Below are 24,760 nucleotides of genomic sequence, written 5' to 3'. Positions count from 1 at the left end.
AATAAAATCCTTTTATAAATTAAAAAAACTCAATCTTTATCAAAAATCTGCTGAGAAAACTGAAAAACTGCATGGCAGAACCTTGGCATAGACCAACACCTCCTATCCTATATCAAGAAAAGTTGATAGAAAATTTAGACATAAAAGGTGATGCCATAAGTCATTTAGGAGAATAAGGAATAATTTGTCCATCAGATCAATAGAAAAGGGAGACGTTTATGACCAAACAAGAGGTAGAGAACATTATAAAATGAAAAAATTCATAATTTTGATTACACTAAATTAAAAAGCGTTTGCACAAATAAAACTAGTACTACCAAGATTAAAAGGAATCAGTAAGTGGATAAACAATTTTTACAGTTAGTATTTTTTATTAGGTTTTTTTGGCAAGGCAATGGGGTTAAGTGGCTTGCCCAAGGCCACACTGCTAGGTCGTTATGAAATGTCTGAGGCTGGATTTGAACTCGGTCCTCCTGACTCCAGGGCCAGTACTCTATCCACTGCACCACCTAGCCGCCCTACAGTTAGTATTTTTGATAAAAGACATTTCTAATATATTTAGAGAACTGAATCAAATTTATAAGTATACAAGTCACTCTCCAATTGATAAATGGACAATGGATATGACAGGCTGTTCTCAAATAAAAAATCAAAGCTATCTAAAGTCATATGAAAAAAATTCTCTAAATCATTATTGATTAGAGAAATGCAAATTAAAACAACTCTGAGGTATCACCTCACACCTATCAGATTGGCTAACATGACAAAAAAGGGAAATGATCAATGTTGGAGGGAATATAGGAAAGCTGGGACATTAATTCATTGTTAGTGGAGTTGTGAATTGATCCAAACTTTTTGGAGACCAATATTGTCCAAAGGACTAGATAGATAGATAGATAGATAGATAGATAGATAGATAGATAGATGAATAGAGTGAATGAATGAATAAATAAATCAATAACAAAGACAAAGACAAACATACCTTTTGATATATCAATACCATTACTAGATTTATAACCTAAAGAGATCATAAGAAAGGGTTATGTTTCTTCAGCTTCTCTTGGGCTGGCTGCTTTGGCTATCAGCTGAAATAGAAATGTAACCCATTCTCTTCTGTCCTGGTAGACTTCCTTTTATCCTCCATACTTCTTTAGAGGGAGAGCTTCAGTGCATTTATAATGGCAAAGAATTGGAAATTGAGGCAATGCCCATCAGTTGAGGAATGGCTAAACAAATTGTGTATATAAATGTGATGGAGTACTATTGTTCTGTAATTAATCATGAATGTCCAGACTTTTGGAAAAGCCTGGAAAGGCTTGCGTGAACTGATGCTAAGTGAAGTGAGCAGAAACAGAACATTGTACGAATTAATAGCAACATGTGTGATGATCAGTTCTGATGGACTCCTACTTCTCAGAAGTATAATAATCAAAGACAATTCTTTTATTTTTTTTAGATTTTTGCAAGGGAATGGAGTTAAGTGGCTTGCTGAAGGCCACACAGCTACGTAATTATTAAGTGTCTGAGGTCAGATTTGAACTCAAGTACTCCTGTCTCCAGGGCTAGTACTCTATCCACTGTACCACCTAGCTGCCCCCAATCAAAGACAATTCTAAAGGTCTTATGACAGAAAATCCATCCATATCCCAGAAAGGAACTATGAAGTTTGAATACCATCCAAAGCATATAATTTTCCATTTTAATTTTTTTTGTTTTATGTTTTTCCCTCTCATGGTTTTTTGTTCTGATTCTTCCCTCACAACATAATTAATATGAAAATATGTTTAATATGATTATACATGAATAATTTATATTAGATGACTCTTTCAAGGGAAGGGGGAAGGAAGGGAGGGAGGATAATATGGAACTCAAAACCTTATAAAATGATTGTTGACAACTATCTTTACATGAACTGAAAAAAAAATAAAAAGACAATAAAAAAAGACAAACAATTTGAAGAGGCAATGAGCAAAATCTAACCAATGTGAAGAGGCTAGAGGGAGTTCAATCTTCAGATAATAATGACTAAGAAAAGAAGCGCTGAGCCCCTAGATATTAGAATAAGTCATAGATACAAAACACTTACAATATGAGATAATGATGATGATGAACTCGGGGAAAAAAAATGGCTTCTTGTACTCCAAAAGATGATTGTGACGATCAAAAATTCCATCTGGAAAAATTGCAGAGTATTGATCAGGGGAAAAAAGAAGAGAAGAGAAGTAATGGTTGATGATGCCTTGCTGAGAGAAACTGAGGAAGCTGTCAACATTAGATAATAATTGAGAAACAAGCTCACAACCATAACTAGAACTTTTGTCTCAGGGTACCCACATTGGAAAGAGAATACTTCCATTGTTGGAAGGAACATTTGAATACTTGCAAACCTTGGCAACCACTATCCCTATATCAACTTCCAGAAATGAAGAGTTTTGAAGGTTGGTGTTGGCACAAAGTGAGTATCCAGTAAGAATTTGTTGAGTGCAATTGAGTCGTTGAGTACTGAGTGTAGAAAACATCAAGTCCTCACTGATCAGATAGCATCCACCGAAAGTTCAATTTGATTCAATTAACTTCAAAGAAAATTCATTTTGTACCTAGTAGGTGCCAGGTCCTGGGGGGGGGGCACAAAGACAAAAACAAAACAGACCCTGACCTCAAGGAGCTTACATTCTATTGTCCCCTCTTAAGTCTTCTCTTCTTGGGTTTACATATCCATACTCTTCAACTACTCCCCATTTCCCTTGTCTTCTCCTTTTTTCTGGAAATTCTCTAACTTTCCAATACACCTTCTAATATGCAACACATTATGATGAACATACAATAGACAGACCAGGGCAAAATGTAGCAAGATTCTCACTCTGCTAATGGGAAGCCTGTTCAGAGAGCAGTCACAACATGCTCCCTCCTCTAATATTTCCTACTGGTAGATAGGGAGGAATTTAGTGAGACTGCTTCTGGATAAGTAGAATGAAAAGTTCTGCTCCCAATTTCAGGGCAAATGCAAGTCTGTAATTTTTCCATCCACCTATAATGTTGGTGAAATAAAGTGTTGGTTGGCATTGGCTATCCCCCTAAGAGGCCCTAAGCAGCTTCTGGGTGATTAGGGAGGCTTTCTGTCCCCGACCAGAGGCATATCGTAACACCTGGTTGGTGTTTCTTCTGTTTCATACATTCTGTCCTGCTTTGAGTAACAGGTATGGGAGATGGCCAAGCGCTTGTGAGCTTCTTATAGTCCATCCTTTGTTTTAAATAAGACCAATGATATCACAGAGTGAAGTCTTGACCAGTTTATGAATAGGATTCAAGTGAGGCAGAATTGTATAAGGTCATCAGCCTCACTCTCTCTTCCAGAATCATCAAAGCCCAAAAAAGGTAGAACAAACCACCAGAGATTCAGGGACTTATATCCATGAAAAATACTTTGAGAAAATGCTGATATTGGGACCTATCTAGACAAATGGAGTTAGAGAAGATGAAGCCAGCAGGTTCCATGCCTTCTTTCCTTTTTGTAGATATGCAACAATAATAGTGATTATCATTTATGAAAGTCCTGCTATGAACAAGTCACTATGCTGGGTCCTGGGGATATAAAATCAGAAATGAAACAAAACCTACTCCCAATATGAGCTTCCATTCTATGAAGGGGAAACAATATGTACGCAGGTAAGCATGTTCAAAATAAACATTTCTAAAGAGGGAACATCTACAGAGAACCTGAGATCCTCGGGCATCCTATGGCTTGCATTACAACCAGGTTAAATCAAAATTTTAAAAATTAAATTTTTAATAGATAGCCTATTAAGGATATAAGATAATGGTTCATGGGTAGTCTTATTGGCTCTCTTTCTGTTACCATATTTTTAGTTTTTAAATATTTTTATTATGAACTTTACAGTCAATAGCAAACACAAGCATTTCCATATACAAAGAAAAAAAAAGAAGTTGTTCACCTTTAAAAACATGAATCAATCGTGTCTGTAGTATTACGGTTATTTTTTAGAATACAGAAATCTTACATAGTTGTGCCCAAACTTCTCTTCACTCTACTTTTATTAGAAGTATAAGCCTGGAAGAACTATCCAAGGTATTAGTTGTTCTCTAAGTCAACGAGACACCATTTAGAGAATATCTGTGTGAAATATTTGCCTCTCCTTCCCTGCAATGAGCTTCTGAGTTCAGAGATGACACCCACATGGGCGTTTATTGAGACAGTATCCTGAATCCAAAGCTGGTTTATGGAGTGCCAGGCACATCTGTTCCTCTCCTATTGGATGCATTGTCTATTTCCTCTCTGGGTTATATGCAGTCTCTCACCTTCCAATGGCTCATAGCTAATTTGGGCAGTAAACAGGATGGCTGAAGTAATCAGGTTCCATAATGGTTCACCAAGGGGTCATTATCAATAAGCCAAATGAGGGAGAAACACATTCTTTTGTGTATCATCTGCTGGGGCCATCCAATTCTACTCAGTGATGTCATTAATCCAAGGCTAGAACCCGGAGCATTGATTACTCTTTCCAGTTTATGCCAACTTCATGCTCAGTTTTCAATTTGAACCTGCCATGTTTCACCAGTGAGACTACAAATGTGCCACAAACATAACAAGCCAAAGAAAGAAGTCAGGGTTTCCAGTTGGCAGTCCACCAGAGTATGGTTCAGCTCTCTCCTACTGGAAGATGAATAGAGTTATACAAGATGAAGCCAGACCACTGCCAAGGGACCAAACAACTGGGAACTCTTGGTGGACTTGAACATGGAATTGTCATTTGTGGACAGGTTTTTCCACTACCAGATGGTTATTTCTGGGGCCACCATGGTGTAGGAAAGCACTGACATCTTGTGGACAACTGAATGAGGAGCATTCTACTTGCTTGTGACCCTAAAAGTGGGTGTGAATAATGTCAAAATTAAGGATGTCTAGTTATAGAGATCTCATCATGTAAAATTATTTTTAGCACTCACTGTAACAAACACTCATGATATTGTATCATGGTACATAACACACAGTCATTAAGAATGGCCATGGGGAACATGGGCCTTGGAGTCAGGAGTACCTGGGTTCAAATCTGGTCTCAGACATTTAATAATTACCTAGCTGTGTGGCCTTGGGCAAGCCACTTAACCCCATTTGCCTTGCAAAAACCTGAAAAAAATAAAAATAAAGAATGGCCATGGGGATGGCTAGATGGTGCAGTGGATAGAGCACCGGCCCTGCATTCAGGAGGACCTAAGTTCAAATCCTGCCTCACACACTTAATAATTTCCTAGCTATGTGACCTTGGGCAAGTCACTTAACCCCATTTGCCTTGCAAAAAAAGAAAAACCACAACAACCAAAAGAATGGCCATGACTGAAAATTCGATCTTCCTGCAGTCAACCAAAAGAAGGTCTCTCTGATCTTAGATAAGTCATTCTTCAGACACCAATCATCTGTCACCTTCATCTCCAGGCACAGTAGCCAAGACTTTCTAGATTGGTAAGACTGTTTCAAACTTGTTCTCAAGTCTATCCCTGAGGAAATATTAGAAGAAGATTGATGTGAAAGATTTTAATGTAAAATTTTAAATATAAAAAAGCTTTATAATAAGTGAAATCAATCTGTGTAATTTGCATTAAGTAAATTAGTATAACGTTTTGATCTTTTAGTTGATTCTCCTTCTACCTCATCTCACATATTCAGTGAGATGTGACATTGCATTTGTAGTTAGAGAACCTGGGCCCAATTCCATCCCTAAAATTTACTATCACTTTGAATATTTTGATTAACTTCTCTGGATCTGGGATTTCTCATTTGTAAAATGAGAGAATTAGAGTAGATGGCCTCAGATGTCAATCTCAGTGCTTATACATATACGTTTAGCTCCAAAATACAACTTAAATTCATCCCCTTCTCCCTATTTCCATTCCTGCCACTCTTTTTGTCACCCCGTCTAGACTATCAATCTTGCTACCTCTATTCTCTTATTCTTCACCCTACACTACAAATCATCTTCTTTAGGGTTATAGATCTAATCATGCAATTTCCCTACTCCAAAGTGGGTAGGTAGATAGATACATGAGAGAGAAAGAGAGAGAGAGAGAATGAGAAAGGGAGGAAGGGAGAGAGGGAGGGAAGGAGGGAGGGAGGGAGAGAGGGGGAGAGAGAGAGAGAGAGAGAGATTCATATTTATGAATATATAGAGATAAGAAATAGATAGAGAAAGAAAGAAAGAAAGAAAGAGAAGAAAGAAAGAAAGAAAGAAAGAAAGAAAGAAAGAAAGAAGGAAGGAAGGAAGGAAGGAAGGAAGGAAGGAAGGAAGGAAGGAAGGAAGGAAGGAAGGAAGGAAGGAGGGAGGGAGGGAGGGAGGGAGGGAGGGAGGGAGGGAAGGAAGGAAGGAAGGAAGGAAGGAAGGAAGGAAGGAAGGAAGGAAGGAAGGAAGGAAGGAAGGGAGGGAGGGAGGGAGGGAGGGAGGGAGGGAGGGAGGGAGGAAGGAAGGAAGGAAAGAAAGAAAAGGATAGATGGATGGATGGATGGATGGATTGATGGATGGATGGATGGATACATAGATTTAGTAAGAACTTACTTTGCACTAGACACTGTTCTAAAAGCTGAGTATATAAATGAAAGCAAAGAAAGACACTCTTTTTCTCCTCAAAGGGCTTATAGTCTTAACAGGAGGTAACAAAAAATAAAAGTTGGGAAGCAAGAGAGGAGAGTGTGGGAGGAAAAGGTAGCTTCATGGGTCCAAAGGGCCAAGAGTAAATCTAGAAGGGGAGAGTAGTGACTGTATAGTTCTTGAAATAATGGTGCCAAGAAGCAACTCAACAATCAGAGGAGCAACCACAGGGATGAAGACATCTTCAAGCTAAAAAAGGTGTTGCTCCTTATAGTCAGGAGGAGAGCTGAATGAAATTCAGATTCATTCATGTCTTCCACAGTCTGGTACCACCCTCCTTTTCCATCCTTACCTCATTCATATCATCCTCCTCTGAAATGTAGTCTATGTTCTGGCCAAACTGGAATATGCCTTGTCTCCCAAATAGGACTTGTAACTTTCTCACTTCCTTTCTGTTGACACTGTTCCCTTCCTCCAGGAGGCAATCTTATTTTTGTCCATTGAATTTCCAACTAGTCTTCAACATTTTATTCAAATATCACCTTCTCAGTGAACATTATTCTGATTCATTCAATCAGTAACAACCTTCTTCCTTATGGGCCTCACATAAAAGTCAACAGACTCTCTAATAGATTTATGGAATATTTTGTACTCTTTTATTGTGTGTCATATTCTCTAGGGAAACTGGGATGGCAGAGTCCATGGATTTTCCAAGTTTCATATTTCCCATAGTTCCTGCTGAACTCAACTTTGTTTCTTGGCTTAGGACTTAGCACTTGGTTTTAAACATGTAAGACACATTGGATGAATTGAATCAACCTTTTCCCTTGCTCCTCTTAGGAGAGTTTAACACAGCAATTTCCTCTAATATAGTGACAAATACTAGTGACTGGTTAGAAAATGATGAAGTCAATCAGAGAAATGGTTTTGCGTGATAATTAAAGCAAATATTGCCTAATATTTGGGGGAGTGAAGTTCTACCTATAATTTCTTGGGGATTTTTATTTTATTCCCTTTTCCAATAAGAAACCCCCTCTTACCAATATAGATCTATACCTGTTCTGCAATTTATCATCTTATTTCTTGGACACTGAAGAGTTCAGTGATTTCTACAAGGTGACAGACAATGGGTGTCAGAGGCCTTCCTGACAGGCCTACTCACTATCTGCCCTACCCTGGCTGTGGATAGTCCTTTGAGATTCTCAAAACATTCCCCTCACAGAAATTCCATGGAGGAGATAGAAGAAAAGAATCGGTATTGAGTAAGGAATGGAATAAGTGAAAAAAGAGTTCAGTTTCATATCCCAAAAGGAATATCATCTTTTTTCCCCTTTACAATGATGGTTTCCAAAATATTTGCTGCTATGAGCACCCTTTTTCAAAGTCCAAAAACTGCTGGCATCCCCACATGATAAGTGTAATTGTTGATTAAGGAAATGTATAATGAAAAAACTCTTCTGAATTTAGTACCACTTTTACTTAAATTTTTATTTTATTCATTTTAGTCTACATACATTTAAGGAACATTTAATGTGCTACATATATATTTTAGGTGGGTTGGGCACCTATTTATCTTTATATTGGGTCAGTTTCTCAGAGGCCCCACAGCTATTCTGTTAAAAGTCCTAGTTCTGTCTCTGTTTGAGTCTCTATGCAACACACACAGAGAATCAACAACATCATGGGTGTTTGATTCACATAGGTTTCAAAGAACTGATTTCCAGCATTTACCTCTCTGAGGGTTTTTCTTCTAGGTAAAGTTTGAAATGTGGCTTGAATCCTCAATCAATCACACATTTGCTTTCCCTCCTGTCCAGTCCCATTATGGAAAATTACTTCATCCAGTAACAAAGTCAGACTTAATGGATCAGAGTCCTCACTGAGGCTATCGTTTTCCTTCCTTCCAATAAGGACCTCTCTTTGACCATCTTCTCTCATCAAACAGTAAGAGAGATATGCTTTGTGAATCTTCGGAAATATGAGTTGATAATAAGAACAATAATATCATCATCATCATCATCATCTTCTTACAAAGCTAATTCTCTTGTTGGCATCCCTGAATTATTCTAAGAACAGTATTTTGGAACATAATGGAAGAAATTGTTGCTATGAACTCTTCTTAGAAGAAAATGGGAAAATGTCAGTTCAATTCCACAACATGCATTGAATGCCTACAGGGTGCACATTAAAGATGAAGAATTGTACAGGAGAAGCTGCATAAAAGATGTCATTAGAGAAATAGATGACAGGAGAGATAGAGAGATAGATGAATAGATGGATAGATTGGAGACAAACTGATAGACTGGCTAGATTAGATAGACATACAACAGACAAATAGAGCTTCTATTGAATGTCCACTAGGTGTTAGACAATGTGCAAAGTTCTAGGAAAACAAAACAAACAAGTAATAAAGTTCCTGTTCTCAAAGAATTTAAATTCTAAAGAAGAAAAATAACTCATCAGGAGAACTGGAAGAAGGGGAATTGGTAGGTGCACAATAGGCAAGGTATGAATATGGACAAGAAATGGTAAGAAAGACCTGGTTCTTACCTATCAATTGGGGCATCAGTGGTGGAGCCCAAGGGAGGGAAGGGGAAGAAGGAAAAAAAATGATGATGCTAAATGTAATCAATATGGTTAAGAGATGTCTGTGGAGAGACAAGGCAAAAGAAAGGTAGTCTGGCCACAGACCAAAAACATGAGATGATGGGTGAATAATAGCCCATATGAGTCACTGGAAGCTGCAAAACAGCAAGAGATCTGAAGGAAGACTCTAAAGATATTGCTGTCTCCTTTAAGAAAGATGTAAAGAGAAGACATGAAAAAAATCACAGAGGTTGGGTAGGCATGGATGGTTGCGATCTGCATCACTAGAAGGAGAACCCACATTGATGTGGCCACAAGCCATTGAAGCATTAAAATAATCATGAGCACCAGTCATTGTCAATGAAAAAAAAGTGATTCCCAGAATATTGGGAGGGACTCCTCTGCCCCATAGGATTGTGAAAGGGAAAGAGTCACATAGAATAGCAGGACATGGATGGGTTGGAATCCTGTTGAAGAAGAATGCCCACATCAAGGGAAAAGTGGATTCATTATCTCATTGTGAAACTTGAATTTTATTATTCCTATATTTTTATTCATACAGACAATCCATTTATGCATGTATGATAACATGTATGTTTCATTGTGGTTTCATTAGTATAAAGAGCTCTTGGAAGGGAAAACTCCCTCCATGAATACAATTTTGTAAATTTTTATCTTAGAGAGTTTTTTGGGATATCAAGAACTTCCATGACTTCCCCAGAGTCACCCAATTAGTATGCATTGGAGGCAGCATTTAAGCCAAGTCTTTCTGGTCGCATAGCTATCCAAAGGGATAACTACATCGTGCTGCCTCTATATTTATATACATAGGATATATAGTAGAATCCGGCTGAGTATATAACCACCCACACACATACATGTATAATTCAAAGTCTAATCAACTGCACTTTAATCATAAAAACAATTCAAAGTGACACAACCAGATTATTTTTATGATTAAATCTGACAAAACTTCAGATTTTACATATATGCATAAGCTAAATCTGAAATTTTATTGTTTACCATAACAGATGATCTTAGAAACTTGAGTTTCTAAGTCTTAGAAACTTGAAATTAAGTGACTTGCACAAGGTCTCATGCACAGCACCTTGGAGCCTGGGATATAGGCTTCTTTTTTCCTGACTCAAAAATGTCCAATATGCTATCTTCTTGAGGTGGCAAAGTCATGCAAGGGCTTGTAAAACTCCTAAGTGGACCAGAACCAAATTAAAATGCAATTGGTAAATATTTAACAAAACTAAAATACAACATAGATAATATTAATCTGTGGTCTTCTAAGTCCATAAACAGCCCACAGGAATCCATTGCTATTTGAGTTTGAAATTCCTGCTTTCTATCAGTATTTGATGATATATATATATACATTTATATGTGTAGAAATGTATGTATATATATATTTCATGTGTTTAAGAAATGTTGGGGCAGCTAGGTGGTGCAGTGGATAGAGCACCAGCCCTAGAGTCAGGAGGACCTGAGTTCAAATGTGACCTCAGACACTTAATAATTACCTAGCTATGTGGCCTTGGGCAAGCCACTTAAACCCCATTGCCTTGCAAAAAAACAAAAAAAGAAAAAAAAAGAAATGTTGATTAAGCAAAGTGTCATGGACTGTACTATGACTTAGGAGCCAAGAAATCCCCTAGGACTTATCCAAGGTCATGATATCAATATATGGCTTTTAATTATGTATGTATGTAAACATATATAATATATATTTATATATCTATACACTTATAGATGTATATATGTGTACATTTGCAATATCACAAAATAGAACTTAATATTTTAGCATATTTTACAAAGATTCCTAATAGAATGGCATGATTTATTTTTATAGATTTTTCTATGATTTGAGGAGGAAGGGGAAAAGGTAGAAGAAAACATGTCATTATCATTCTATACAGTAGGTATTAAGGCATGGGGAGGGTGAAACAGACAATACAACTGATAATAAAGAGTTCAGAATCACATGATTGTTTCAGTAGATGCAGGAAAAAGTCTTTGATAAAATATCACACCCATTTGCGCTCACAATTAAAAATCTACAAGGTATAGACACAGACACTATGCCACAGAGGAATTCTTTTTGAAATATGAATCTATCTAAAACCAAATCAAGTATTAAATGCAATGGGGGGAAATTAGCTTCTTTGCTAAATCTAGGAGTAAAAAAACGGATGCTCCCTTTCCCAGGTGTCATTTGATAAATTTATAGAATTGCTAACAATAGCAATTTTTTTTAAAAGAGAGGAAAAAAATTAAAAGATAGGCAAGGAAGAGACAAAATTATCCCTATTTTCTGATGACATGACAGTTTGCTTTGAAAATTCAATGGAATCAGCAAAGAAACTAATTAGGACAATTAATAACTTTAGCAAAGTTGCAGGCTAAAACATGTTGATAAAAGTAGCATTTCTATATAGTAAAAACCAAATCCAAAAGACCATGGTACAAAGCGACCTCTCATTCAATAAAATGTATTAAATAGTTGAGAGTCTACCTAACAAAGCCCTCTCAATCCCTTTATAATTTAATCATAAAATGATCCTTAAAGATCTAAGAACAGCTTAAATAGCTAAAGTAATATTTTGTGTTCATGGCCAGATCATATCAGTATGACAAAAATTCTAATTTAAAAAATGTTAATTTATACATTTAGTGCAATTCCAACCAAACTACCAAAGGAAAACTTTAAAGAATCAGACAAAACAATAAAATTTCATTTGGAAGAACAAAAGATCTAAAATTTTCTGAGAAATATTGAAGCAAAATGAAGGGGGAAATAGCCTTCTTTATATTCAACTACATTTTAAAGTAGCAATTCTCAAAGTTATTTGGAACTGATTTAAAAAATAGAAAAGTATATAATTATAGTGGCAGCTAATATTAATATAATCCTAGTATGTGCTAGATACTGTGCTAATCACTACAATTATTATATCATTTGATCCTCACAACACCCTTGTTGTTTTTCCCCCATTTTATAGGAAACTAAGGCAGATGGAGAGGAAGGGACTTACCCGAGGTAAGGCAGATAGTAGGTATCTGAGTCCTTATTGAAATCAGGTCTTACTGACTCCAGGTTTGTAGCCTATCCATTGAACCATCCAACTGCCAGAAAAGGAAGAAACAGAAATGATTGAATTCAATAATGCCGAGTTTGATCAAATGGAAACTATAAATTACTGAGGAAATTTGATAGGATCTGCTAGTTAAGATAGCTAGGCTTAGACATGATATTTTGCAATAAAATCAAAGGAATATAGGATCGGAACAAAACAGTTAATACTATAAAAAAGAGAAAAGATGAATATCATGTAACTTTCACAACTGCAAGTAAAGAGAAATTGCTAAAGCAAACAAGGAATAGAGGTAATACAAAAGTTAAAATAGATAATTTGAATGCAGGAAATTAAAAAAGGTTTTATACAAATAAAATAAATAGGTAAGAAGGAAATTGGTTGAATGGGGAAACAATATCTGATATGATATTTAGAAGATATCTAAAGCCCAACAAATAATTCCACCTGACCCAGGAACCAAAAATTAGTTAAGGGAAAAGGGTAAACATTTCTCAAAATAACTGCAAACTGTCAACAATCATATAAAAAGCCTTCAAATTACCAATAATAATAGAAATATAAATCAAAATAACCCTGAAGTTTTATCTCATGCCCAGAAAATCAACAAAGATAATATTGTGATAAGCAATTTTGGAGGACTTGTGGAAAAGGCATATTAATGGATTTTTGGTGAAGTTGTGAACTGGTGCAATCATCTTGGAAAGCCTCTTGGAATTGATGCAAAGGGGCTAAAATACCCTTTAACCCAGAAATTCCACTGCTAGATAGTGATCCCAAGGAAGTTACTGGCAAAAAGAAAGGAACCTGTTATGGTAGCACAGTAGATGTCCTTCCATTGGGGAATGGCTAAGTACATTGTGGTACATTAGACTTATTTGAACTCATATAAAGTAATGTCAGAGACAAGAAAATGAAACATACAATGATTTTAGCAATTTAGTTAAATAGTCTTATTAGGATATACATTATATATAATTTATATTTTTAAAGATTCCTCTATGGCATAATGGAAAATAGACACAAAACATGCAAACTGAAAGTTGCAAAATTAGAATACCCAAGTTTGATCTCCAAGAAGAGCCATGAGAAGACAAGACGTTTGGATGTGTTGATTTGTTCTGCTATATTTTTCTCTTCAAAAAAAAAAAAAACAAGAAAGAAGGAAAGAAAATTTGAAAACCCCTAGCACATGCCTTGCTCTCTAGGGGTGATCAATAAATGTCTGGTGGTGATGATAAGAGTCCTCTTTCTTCTGGCACATAGCTTCTTCCATTATTATCCTGTCTTCCTAAAAGAAGATATAATTTGTCTCACTCTTTCATTAGCTCCATCCCTGAATGATGAAATGTAGATAGATAGAGATATACAAAATAATCTCATTTAAGTCCCTTGGCTGGTTTTATGGAGAAAATCTTTACAAGTTTTTTCCTTTTATTTTGGGATAAATGTTAAATACATTAGTAGCCTTGAAATGTATGCAGCCATGCTTTGTTAATTTTATTCTGGAAAACTACTGGGTTTCAAAATTATTCTCACATACCACTTGAAGAAATGAAGGCAGTCAATTCAATGGACTACAGCAAACAAATCCATTACAGTATTATAGTCCATATAGACCATCACTGATAATGACAGCCTACACACACACACACACACACACACACACACACACACACGCATACACATGTGTGTGTGTACATAGACAGGTACAAGTTCATAAGAATAGAATTATTGTTGCTAAGTTGTTTTTTAGCTATTTCTGACTCAATGACACTGTATAGGATTTTCTTGTCAAAAATACAGGAGTCGTTTGCCATTTCTTCTCCAGTACATTTTATAGATGAGGAAACTTGGGGTTAATAGGCTAAATTGACTTTCCCAAAGTCACAAAGCTAGTAAATGTGTGAGGTCAGATTTGAACTCAAGTCTTCCTGGTGCTCTCTCTATGGCACAAGGTCAATTAGATGTGAGAGCCAAGATACCCAAGAGCCAGGAACGCCTAGATCCCAGTCGGCCTCAGACTCACACTGGCTATGTGATTCCTACTAAGTCTCTTAATGTCTGTGTCCCTAAGCAGTTCTCTCAATCAATAAGTATTCGTTAAGTATTGGGCACTATGCACAGGGATGCAGGGATAGAAGAAAAACAATCCCTGCCCTCCAGGTGTGTTCATGCTATTGACATGTGAGTGTTACATGCATGTATCCATGTATTGTATGTCTAGTCACATAATTGTATACTTAGATATGTGTACGTGTGAATATATAGAATATAGATGAAGATAATACATACAAATAAATGTCCATTAGTTAAGGCAAGAGTTCACTAGCTGATGAGAGAATCAGGAAAGGCTTGGGCTTGAAGGAAATGAGGGATTCCATGATGCAGAGATGAGAAAGTAGCATGTTCCAGCCATGGAGGATGGCCATAGAAAAGGTACCTAAACTGAGATTGGTTACAGTGTGTGAGTTAGAGAGAAAACACCAAATTGGTAGGGGGAGGGAAATAACATAGAATGGAGGTGATGATGATGTTTGTCCTTTGTTCTTTGAGAGGACCTTGACATCAGGAAGGTTTTGCCATGGTAAACATATGAATTAGATTTGAATTGGGGGGGGGGGAGCTAGGCTAAGTCACCAGTCTCACTTTCTCCTCCAGAGTCATCTGGGTCCAATGGCCAGATTTGAATCAGGAGACCTGGAAATAGTCCTGGATGCAAGGCAATCATGGTTATGTGACCTACCAAAGGTCACACAGCTAGTAAATTCAAGTGTCTCAGATGGAATTCAAACTCCTGTCCTCCTGATTCCAAAGTCAGTGTTTGGCTCACTGTACCTTCTAGCTGCCCTAATGGAGATGGAAACATAGACGAAGACTATGTTGTGATGGTCTTTAAAAGACCAACAGAAAGAGAGACTGATATTTATACTAGAGATTATTAACCTGAGGGCTGAATATCTAAAGATTAGATGAATTCTCTTCATATTGGAGGGAGTTTCCTGTATCATAGAATTCCTACCCTGATGAAATATGTTCCAGATAAAAAAAATAAAAAAGCAAAGCAAGAAATGATAAAGACCCCCTTTTTCTCCCTCAGTTTCACCTTTCTCCTCTTTCTCCAGTCACATAGTAGACCCTCTCCAAGACCCTTCATAGTTCTCCTTTTAACTCTGGCTTGAGGAAAGGGAGGGACATCTAAAAGAAGAGAAAATAAATCTTCCAGTTCCCAGCCCTAGCCTGTTGTTCTTCCCCATTAATCATGATCCACTGCAAAGCATTCTAAGTCTCTAAAAGGAAAGACTTCTTGCAAATTCCAGACACTACCCTGGTAACACTGGGCTTGCAAAGTGTTCTCGTTGTCTCTTTGTCTAAAGCCCTCAGACCCTACAAAGAAAATAAGCGCAGGGAACTATTGAAACACCCCCACCCACCCAAGGCAAAAGCAGGATGAGGACCCATATATAACCTAAAGGCTAAATGGGACATTTTGAAGCAAGTAATTTCATCTCCTTAAACCTCAGTTTCCTCATCTGTGAAATAGGAATACTATCAGCACTTCTTACCTTCCAGCATTGTGCTCAAGAATGTTTTGTAAATAACATAGCATTAAATAAATGTGATTGCTGTTTTTATTATCAGTTTGACTATGATCTTCTCTTTTTAATGAAATAGGCTCTGACTTGCCTTCTTGGACAGATGGGAAAAATAACTGCCCACTCCAATGTTCACATTTCACACTTTTACACCCAGGACTCCTCCAATATCAGGATGGAGGAGGATCAGTTAAAGGTAACAGGGCTCATCTCACAGAAATAACCAAAGAATAGTCAAGAGTAATAGGAAAAAATAAACCATTGAGGACCTCAGTAGGGGAAAGGAGGGAAGTCTCAGGGTTAAATTCTACTTCTAGAATGAATGAATTTACAAATGCATGTATGGATGGATGGATGGATGGATGGATGGATGGATGGATGGATGGATGGATGGATGCATGGATGGATGCATGGATGGATGGATGCATGGATGGACAGATGGATGGATGGATGGATGAATGGACGGACGGACGGACGGGCGGATGGATGGATGGATGGATGGATGGATGGATGGATGGATGAAAAGGTGCTTATTAAATACAATTCAATAGAATACAAAACAAGGAGAGAGGCAGTCAAATCTTAGGTCCTACATTTATGCTCTGGGCTGAGTTATTAGTTGTGTGACCTTGAGTAAATCACTTTATTGTGAGAAGACAGCAATAACATATAATTCTGTTATTCCCACAATCTTGAACTCATAAGGTCAGTACTCTGATCATAAATATATAATAGATAGATAGCTGGATAGATAGATAATAAACAGGGAGATAGGTGATAGACAAATTGTTAGATAGATGAATGAAAGGCAGATGATGGATAGATGGATTAATGATAGACACATAACTAGATGGATAGATGATAGGTAGACAGATGAATAGGTAGGTGGATGGATGGATGGAGGGATGGATGGATAGGTAGATAACAGATAGATAGATTGCTAGATAGGTAGTTGGATGGATGGATGGATAGATGGATGGATGGGCGGGTGAGTGGGTGGATAGACGATAAATAGATTAATAGTTAGGCATATAGATGTATAGGTGGATGGATGGATGGGTAGATGATAGACTGATAGGCAATAAATGGATAAATAGGTGGATGGATGGATTGATGAGTAGATGAAAGATTTATAAATAGGTGGATAGATGATAGATGGGTAGATTATAGATGAATAGGTAGATAGATGGATAGTTAGATGAATGTATGGATCAATGGGTAGATGGATGGATGGATGGATGGATGGATGAGTAGATAATAGACAGACATTGATAGAGGGATAGGTTGGCAGAACATTTATTGAGAACTTACTATAAGATGAGCACTATGCTAAAGACAGGGAATGTGTAATACAAGCAAAAAACAATAGTCCCAGAGCAGCTAGCTGGCACAGTGGATAGAGCACCAGCCCTGGAGTCAGGAGTACTTGAGTTCAAATCTGGCCTCAGATACTTAGTAATTACCTAGCTGTGTGGCCTTGGGCAAGTCACTTAACCCCATTGCCTTGCAAAAAAAACCTAAAATAATAATCTATCCTCAAGTACCTTTATGACTCTCTCCATCCTGAATTTCTCTTTTATAGCGGTACCTGTGTCTATATTGTATTCTCACCTGCTAATTCAATGAAGTCATGTTGAGAGAAGAAATCTGAGTTTTCTGTGTTTGTACTACCAGTACCAACACACAATGTTTGATGCATTGTAGTCAATTAACACCAATTGAATTGAACTAAACATGGCTTAATTTTCAGAGTTCTAGGCCATCTTAGTCATCTTCTGAACTCATGGTAAATTGTCAGCATTCCATGTTAAAAGTGCTATTCATAGCTAGAGGTAGTAATTAAGATGCCACTTGACCTCCTGAGAAAACAAGGAAGCTTTTCCTTTTGTGATCTAGACACTCACTCCTATGAAAATATTTGGGTGTGATTTGTTCTCATTAGACCCATTTTAGCTTTCGGTGATCACTGGATATTTTTCTAAAGGTTTACCCACCAATCATGAAAGAATTGATTCTAGAATTTTGCTGGAGACAACATCAAGATGGTTTCATGGTTTCTTCCCTTTTCTCCTTCTGAAAACTAGCATAGAATTTGTCCATATTTAGTCATCTAACTCTTCCATCTCTCTTAGATAAGATCTTTCAAAGATTATTAAGAGGAGTTCTGAGGTTACCCCTACAAATTTTTCTTCAGTAATTCAGCTGAGCCTAATACGAATTTGTAAAAAGCTGGATATTTTTCTTACACTCTCTTTAATGTCTTTGAAGTCTTGGCTATTCACTTTGGGCTACAACTCTATAAACTACTTAAACAGTTTGTAGCAATGGAAAATAATTGGAGAACAGTTTATAATTATGGTAGTAGAAGAATGTGGAGCTGATAGACCCACCATTCAGTGAAATTTAGTTTAAAAGGACTTATGATATAGAAAAGGAAGAGAACTAGGTTGGAAGTTCTAAGACCGATGCTCTGGGCTCAGGTATTAGTTGTGTGACCTTGAATAAGTCACGTTATTGTGAGAAGACAGCAAGTGAGCTGGACCTTGCTGAACAGATGACTTCTATAGTTCTCTCTAAGACCGATGCTCTGGGCTCAGGTATTAGTTGTGTGACCTTGAATAAGTCACGTTATTGTGAGAAGACAGCAAGTGAGCTGGACCTTGCTGAATAGATGACTTCTATAGTTCTCTCCCAGAAGAGTTACTGAGAATCAGGAATTCGATACTTGAAGGTACAAGTTGTCTTCATTAAGATCATCATCCCTGAACATGGGCTTGGGGTGTGGGGTGTGGGAGGAAAGATTCTGCCATTGTTGATTAATGACTTCTGTACTAGATCTCACCACAGTGAGGATATGACAAAGCACCTGGGAGTATGTAAGATGACCAAGCTCCCCTGAGTTAACAGTACAAGCAAAACCATTAGTGGCTGGCAGTTGTCCCAAAGTTGGTTGGAAGATATAGAGAGATTTTAATGGAATGTAAAGCATCCATCAAAAGAAACAATAGATATCTAAGTGCTTTTGTTCGATGTCTTCTCTTCACATGAGTTCAGTGATAGTGTGCTAGACTTTCCAGGATTGTCTTAGTTTTTTTTTAATCTTAAAGTGTGCAATTATCTTATTTCCTTGCCTTGATAGCAAGAAATACATTTACACAGTAACATGCAGGTAGTGTAACAGCCAATAAAGAGAGGTGTTTCCCCATCACAGAAGACCAGGATTCCAATAAAGCAAAGATGAAACTAAATGTCTGAGCTCAAATACCTCTCTTCCTGCCCCCCCTCCCCACCTTCTTCAAAAGAGAAAACAAAAATCAAAATTGATAAAATAAATCAGGATCCAGAACTTTCTAACCAACAGTTTTGATGAATGAATACAGCACAAAGGAGTTGAATTTAACAACCATTGATGAGTCCCCCAGGTGCAAAAATGCTACGGGTGTAATCCCTCTCCCTACCTTCTCCCTTCCCCCAAATGGTGGATTTTAGGAATTATGGAGAAGATTCCCACCCACAGTTGGTAATATTTAAAGATTAATTAATTCCAGAATTTGTAGGGTTTTTTTGTTCTGTAATAAAAGGTACCCATGAAAAAGCTGGGGAAAAAAATTCTCCATAAATTCAGTTTAGTGATATATCCTGTCTACCCTCCTTTCCAAAGTCTACAGAACTCAGAATCATATTCTCCTGGTGATTTCACCACCACTGGGACATTTCATGAGACTATTAATGGAGTTAGATAAGAGGGTAAAGAAAGGAGGAGTTGTATCTTAGGATCCTAACGTCAAAAGATTCTTCTTTGGTCCCCAGGTCTGGACTTCAGTCTAGAAGGACAAGAAGGAAACATCAAGTGTAACAGATGCAAGCTCTTGGCCCCATATTTCCATAGAAGACACAGAGAAGCAAACACTGTCCCCTTATCCTTTATCCTCCATGTCTTTCGGTACTGTCTTTTAAGTGAAGTCTGGAGAGAGACAAGCTCAAAAAGTCATGCAATAATGATTACAATGTCAAAGCTTTGTTCTCCTTTGAGAATAGTAACTGGGAATATTGGGGGAGCATAGAGCCTCCAGTAGGACTTAGGAAGAGATTGTCACCAAGGAAAGATGATAAAAAACAAGTCTGATCAAATGCTGGAGAACATTTTCTTCTATCTCCCACCCACACACTTTCTACCAATATATGAAACCAGATTTTCCACCCCACCCTTACTCTCACTGGGAAAACTGGGAAGTCCCTTCTGGATAGAGCTCATCTGAAAACAACCTAGCAAACCTTTCCATTCCCTACCCTTCTATCCAGCAAAACAAAAGTCAATTTTGTAAGGTAGGAAGAGGTCAAGAAGAAGGGGTAGCATCCCTATTTCCCAATCACATAGGTTGAAAACTTCCCCTAGTCAATTTAGAAACTTTGTCCTACAGAGCCTTCTTTTCTCATAGATGTTTTCATCACTGTAGGCCACATAGAGAAAATAGTCTTTTTCATGGATGTCTTCATAAAGATGGCCCATGGTAGTACTTATAGGAGGGATAGTGTTGTTTACAAAAAAAGGCTAGGGCCAAAGGGATCTTTTCTGAATCAAGAAGTAGAAATGACCAACTGTAATGTCAGAGGGCACCGTGTTCCTTTCTTTTGTCTAGGTCAGAGAATCTGACATTAGATGCTTTCTTCAGAATTTCAAAGACTCTGTCAGGACATTTCTTCTGAATTTTCTCCCCTTCTTTTTTCTAATACTCAAAAAAGATGATCCTTCTTGTATTGGAATTTCATGGTGTTCTGTAGCATGTCCAATCCCCTGGGATCCTGGCTCAGGCAGAGTGGATTAATTCTCAGAATCTGTCTTTCCCTAGTTGGAGTCCTTTAAGAGTACAAAGAACCTTGGTGCTATCTACCCCTGCTGCCCTGCCCTCTCAGCCTCACTAGTCCAAGGAGAGTTCAGAACAACAGGATTATCTTAGTTTAATGAAAATGAACTTAAAGCTATAGTCAGACCATTTACTTCAGTGCCATGGATACTTCCAACATGAAAGGTCTAGCAGAGTCTTCTAAAAGAGATCCAGAATCATTCAGAAAGGTGTAACTTACCTATCCTCACAGGAAAAACAAAGTGGATGAAAAATATGAAAATGCCTGTTGTTTAGAATACAAAATGCAGTTGGATGGACAATACACAGAATGGATGGTGGGCCCAGAAGATATTAGAAGAGGGGATGGGATACAACTAAGAAAATTGAATGGTGCTCTTTTGTGACTCCCAAGCTTCTGCCTGGAACAATGGATTATCTTTTTGAATATCAATATTCATCTGGTAGTGTTATATGTCTATGAAAGCACAGAATAGCATAATTGAAGTTGAGAATCAGCCAAAAAGGAATGGAGAGGCTCATGGTGAACATGGGGAGGCTGAAGTATACTACCAATGAAGAATTTTACATTAGCAGTGATCTAGGTGGCCCCTGAGGATGCAGTGGACAAAGGGCTAAATTTAGAATCAGAAGCCTAACTCCAAATCCTTTGTTAAGTCACAGGTGGAACCATAGATTGTCAATGGCTCCCTATTGCTTCTCCTCTGTCCGGCATTTAAGACCAGACAAACCCTTTTCAGCTAACTCTTCGTGAGATCCCTCATATCACTACCCTTGCTTCATCCTGTCTTCTAACTAAATCAAATACATCTTCCTAAACTTGGAGAAATGATCTCTCACTTCCATTCATTTGCATAACATTTATACTCTGCCACCAACTAGCTTTGTGATCTTGGGTAAATCACTTAATATCTCCTTTAATTTCCTCAACTGTAAAATAATGATAATAATAGCATCTATCTCCCAGGGTTGTTGTTGCAAGGATTTAATTCGATAATATTAAAGATTATTTGATATAATACTTGAAACATAAATTGTTCTTTCTTCCTTCCTTCCTTTCTTCCTCACTCCATCCATCCCTCCCTTCCTTCCTCCCTTCCCTCTTCCTTTTTTCTTTTCCTTCCTTCCTTCCAAAAGTCACTTCCTGGAATGTACTCCTTCCTCATCTCTACAATTTTTATTCTTTATTCTTTCATTTTTTTTCTTTCTTTCCTTCACTGTCCATTTTGTGTATCTATCAAATCTCTCTGGTAGAATGTAAATAAGAGCACCCTGGGGTAGGGTAGAGGGTCTGGGTTGTGTTACTGATTGCTTGGTCCCCAGTGGCAAGTCCACCAGGAAGTGTGAAGTGAAAAGAACATTTTGTCAGGATTTATTGTCCTTCTGGTTCTTTTCTATGGTTCAGTAGAGGAATGTTAAATTTAAAAGATTCAGGTGAGAAAGGGAGATGAACCTGGGTTGCTCAAGTCAATCAGTAAGGACTCATTAAGTGCCTCCTGTGTTCCAGTCACCATGTTAAGGACTGGAAATACAAAGAAATTAAAAAATTGGTCTCTGCTCTCAAAAAGTTCACAGTATATGTAGTATATAATGTAGTAGAGAGGATTGTTGTCAGAGGTGTCAGATACACAGTCAAAGGAAGCCCACAACACTGCAACTGAACCACATTTAAAATGTAATTGGAAATGTTTAACAAAATAAATAAAAGTACAATAAAACATAGATAATGGTAATATGTGGTTTTCTTAGTCATTATTTGATCAGCAAGATCCTTTTATACAGTTTAGACAACCCTGGCCTAGATAGTCTGTGGGACAACTGACAACTCTGAGATTCTAGGATCTTAAGACTCAGTGACTGGGCTGACTCAAGAAGTCCCATCAGCTCTGAAGAATCTCAGCCCCAGAATGAGGAGGAGAGTGCATCAACTATATTTCCCAATATATCACTCACGGATTCCATGTGGAAGGAGTCCCATGGGTGTATAAATTAATTTGTAAATCACTGAATAAATTAAGATTGTGTGGGGGAGGGGTTTCCCTACTAATTCCAGATTTAGCAACAAACAGACCAGGAAAACATATGCTAATATTTGTAAGAGAAACCTAAAAGATATGGCCTCAGGAAAGCAAGCTAGGACAGAGACCATGGAATGGGTTAGACTTCTCCAAAGATAGGGGCAACTCAAGCTAGGGCAGTGTGTTCAAGACACATACACACACACACACACACACACACACACACACACACAGAGACAGAGAGAGACAGAGTGAGACAGAGAGATAAAGAGACAGAGACAAAGAAGGAGGGAGGCAGAATTGGAGTGCCAAAAAAAAGGTGATATATCTGAATATGTAGCATTTTGTGTGGCAAGTATGGTTAGACCATTAAGTATATGGGGGAACAAAAGCATAAGAAAATTCCTGTAAGAGGAAGGCGTAGTGGATAAAGCACCGGCCTTGGAGTCAGGAGTATCTAGGTTCAAATCTGGTCTCAGACACTTAATAATTACCTAGCTGTGTGGCCTTGGGCAAGCCACTTAACCCCATACCTGGGATTCTGTCCTGTTGCTGATACAAAGTGGGAAAGACAGCCCATAGAATTGGTCCATGTGTGCACTGCACATAAACAAACCCTGCTCTTAGGCAATGAGCTTAGTCCCCAATCAAATAAGAGGAAAATTAACTACTAGATTAGGTTGGGAAATTGTGCCACCCTCTGAATGGCCCCCAAGTTTCTCTCTAAGATAGAGATCCAATGGCCTTCCAATGATGCTGGGTGACTGTGAATCATGGGATGCCACAATTTCCAAATAATTAAAGCTGTGAGTCATCCAAAAAGCGACCATTCAGACCTTTATACTTAGAGCAAATGCCTTGGGCCTCTTAGACATCTCTCACTTGCCTGATTTGACATTGGGCTACATCATCCTGTCTCCTTACTTGCTTTTTCTAAAAAGGAAATTTAATTTATTCATTCAACCATCCAATCAACAGCATTTATTAAGCCCCTGCTAAGTACCAAGAAATATACTTGGTTGTGGAGATGCAGTGATAAATCTGAAAAAAAAATCCTATTCTCAAGGAACCTTTGTTCTTTGGGGAGAAATCAACATGTACCAAAAAAAGCACAGCTATGAAATAAAAAGTAGTTGGAGAGGGGGGAAGCACTGACAATCAAGGGTATCAGGAAAGGCTCCCTAAAGAAAAACAAACTTGAACTGAATTTCAAAAAATGTTTGGGATTTTATGAAGCCAAGGTAAAAATGGAGGGCAGTCCAGACATGCAAGGACATGGCTAGAGAAAAACACAAAGATAGGAAAGATGGAAGGCAGTGCAAGGGAACATGGAGTATGGCTGAAATAGCCTTCCCCAATCCCTCTTCATTGCAGTGCTTTCCCTCTGTTATTTCCTATTTATCTTATATGGAGCTTGCTTTGTATACATTTGACTGGATACTGTCTCTCCTGTTAGATTGTAAGGACCTTGAGGGAAACTTTCTAATCCCATTTTGTATCCCTGGCATTTAGTTCAGTGACCAGCACATCAAAAGCATTTAACAAAGTTTATTGATTGATTGAAATAAGAAAGAGTAAAGTGGAGTAATTGGCAACAAATATTCTCTTGGAGTATCTTATTAAAGACCTTAAAAGTTCACCAAAGAAATTTGTTGAGTGGAAGAAGTTGGGGTATACGAATATAATGGAATAGTATTGTTCAATAAGAAATGATGAGCAGGTGAATTTCAGAAAATCCTGGAAAGATTTACATTAACTGATGCAGAGTGAAGTGAACAAAACCAGGAGAACACTGTCCACAACAATAACAACATTGTGTGATAAACAGCTATGATGGACTTAGACCTTCTCAACAATACAGTGATCAAAGACAATTCTAAAAGACTTGTGATGGAAAATGACATCTACATTCAAAGAAAGAACTATAGCATCTGAATGCAAACCAGCTGCTCACTTTTGTTTTGTTTCTCCTTTCTTGTGATTTTTCCCTTTTAC

At 37.6% G+C, this 24,760-nt stretch overlaps 1 pseudogene; it reads right to left on the bottom strand.

Annotated features, from left to right (window-relative positions):
* Nucleotides 1-20,252: 20,252 nt before the first annotated feature.
* Nucleotides 20,253-20,652, bottom strand: LOC141493637 (gamma-aminobutyric acid receptor-associated protein-like 1 pseudogene; annotated as a pseudogene).
* Nucleotides 20,653-24,760: the final 4,108 nt, after the last annotated feature.

This window comes from Macrotis lagotis, chromosome 7 (genome assembly GCF_037893015.1).
Source record: "Macrotis lagotis isolate mMagLag1 chromosome 7, bilby.v1.9.chrom.fasta, whole genome shotgun sequence".
In the NCBI taxonomy this organism is placed as follows: Eukaryota; Metazoa; Chordata; class Mammalia; order Peramelemorphia; family Peramelidae; genus Macrotis; species Macrotis lagotis.
Note: the sequence above shows the minus strand (reverse complement) of the source record. Positions and strands in the feature narration are given on the sequence as shown.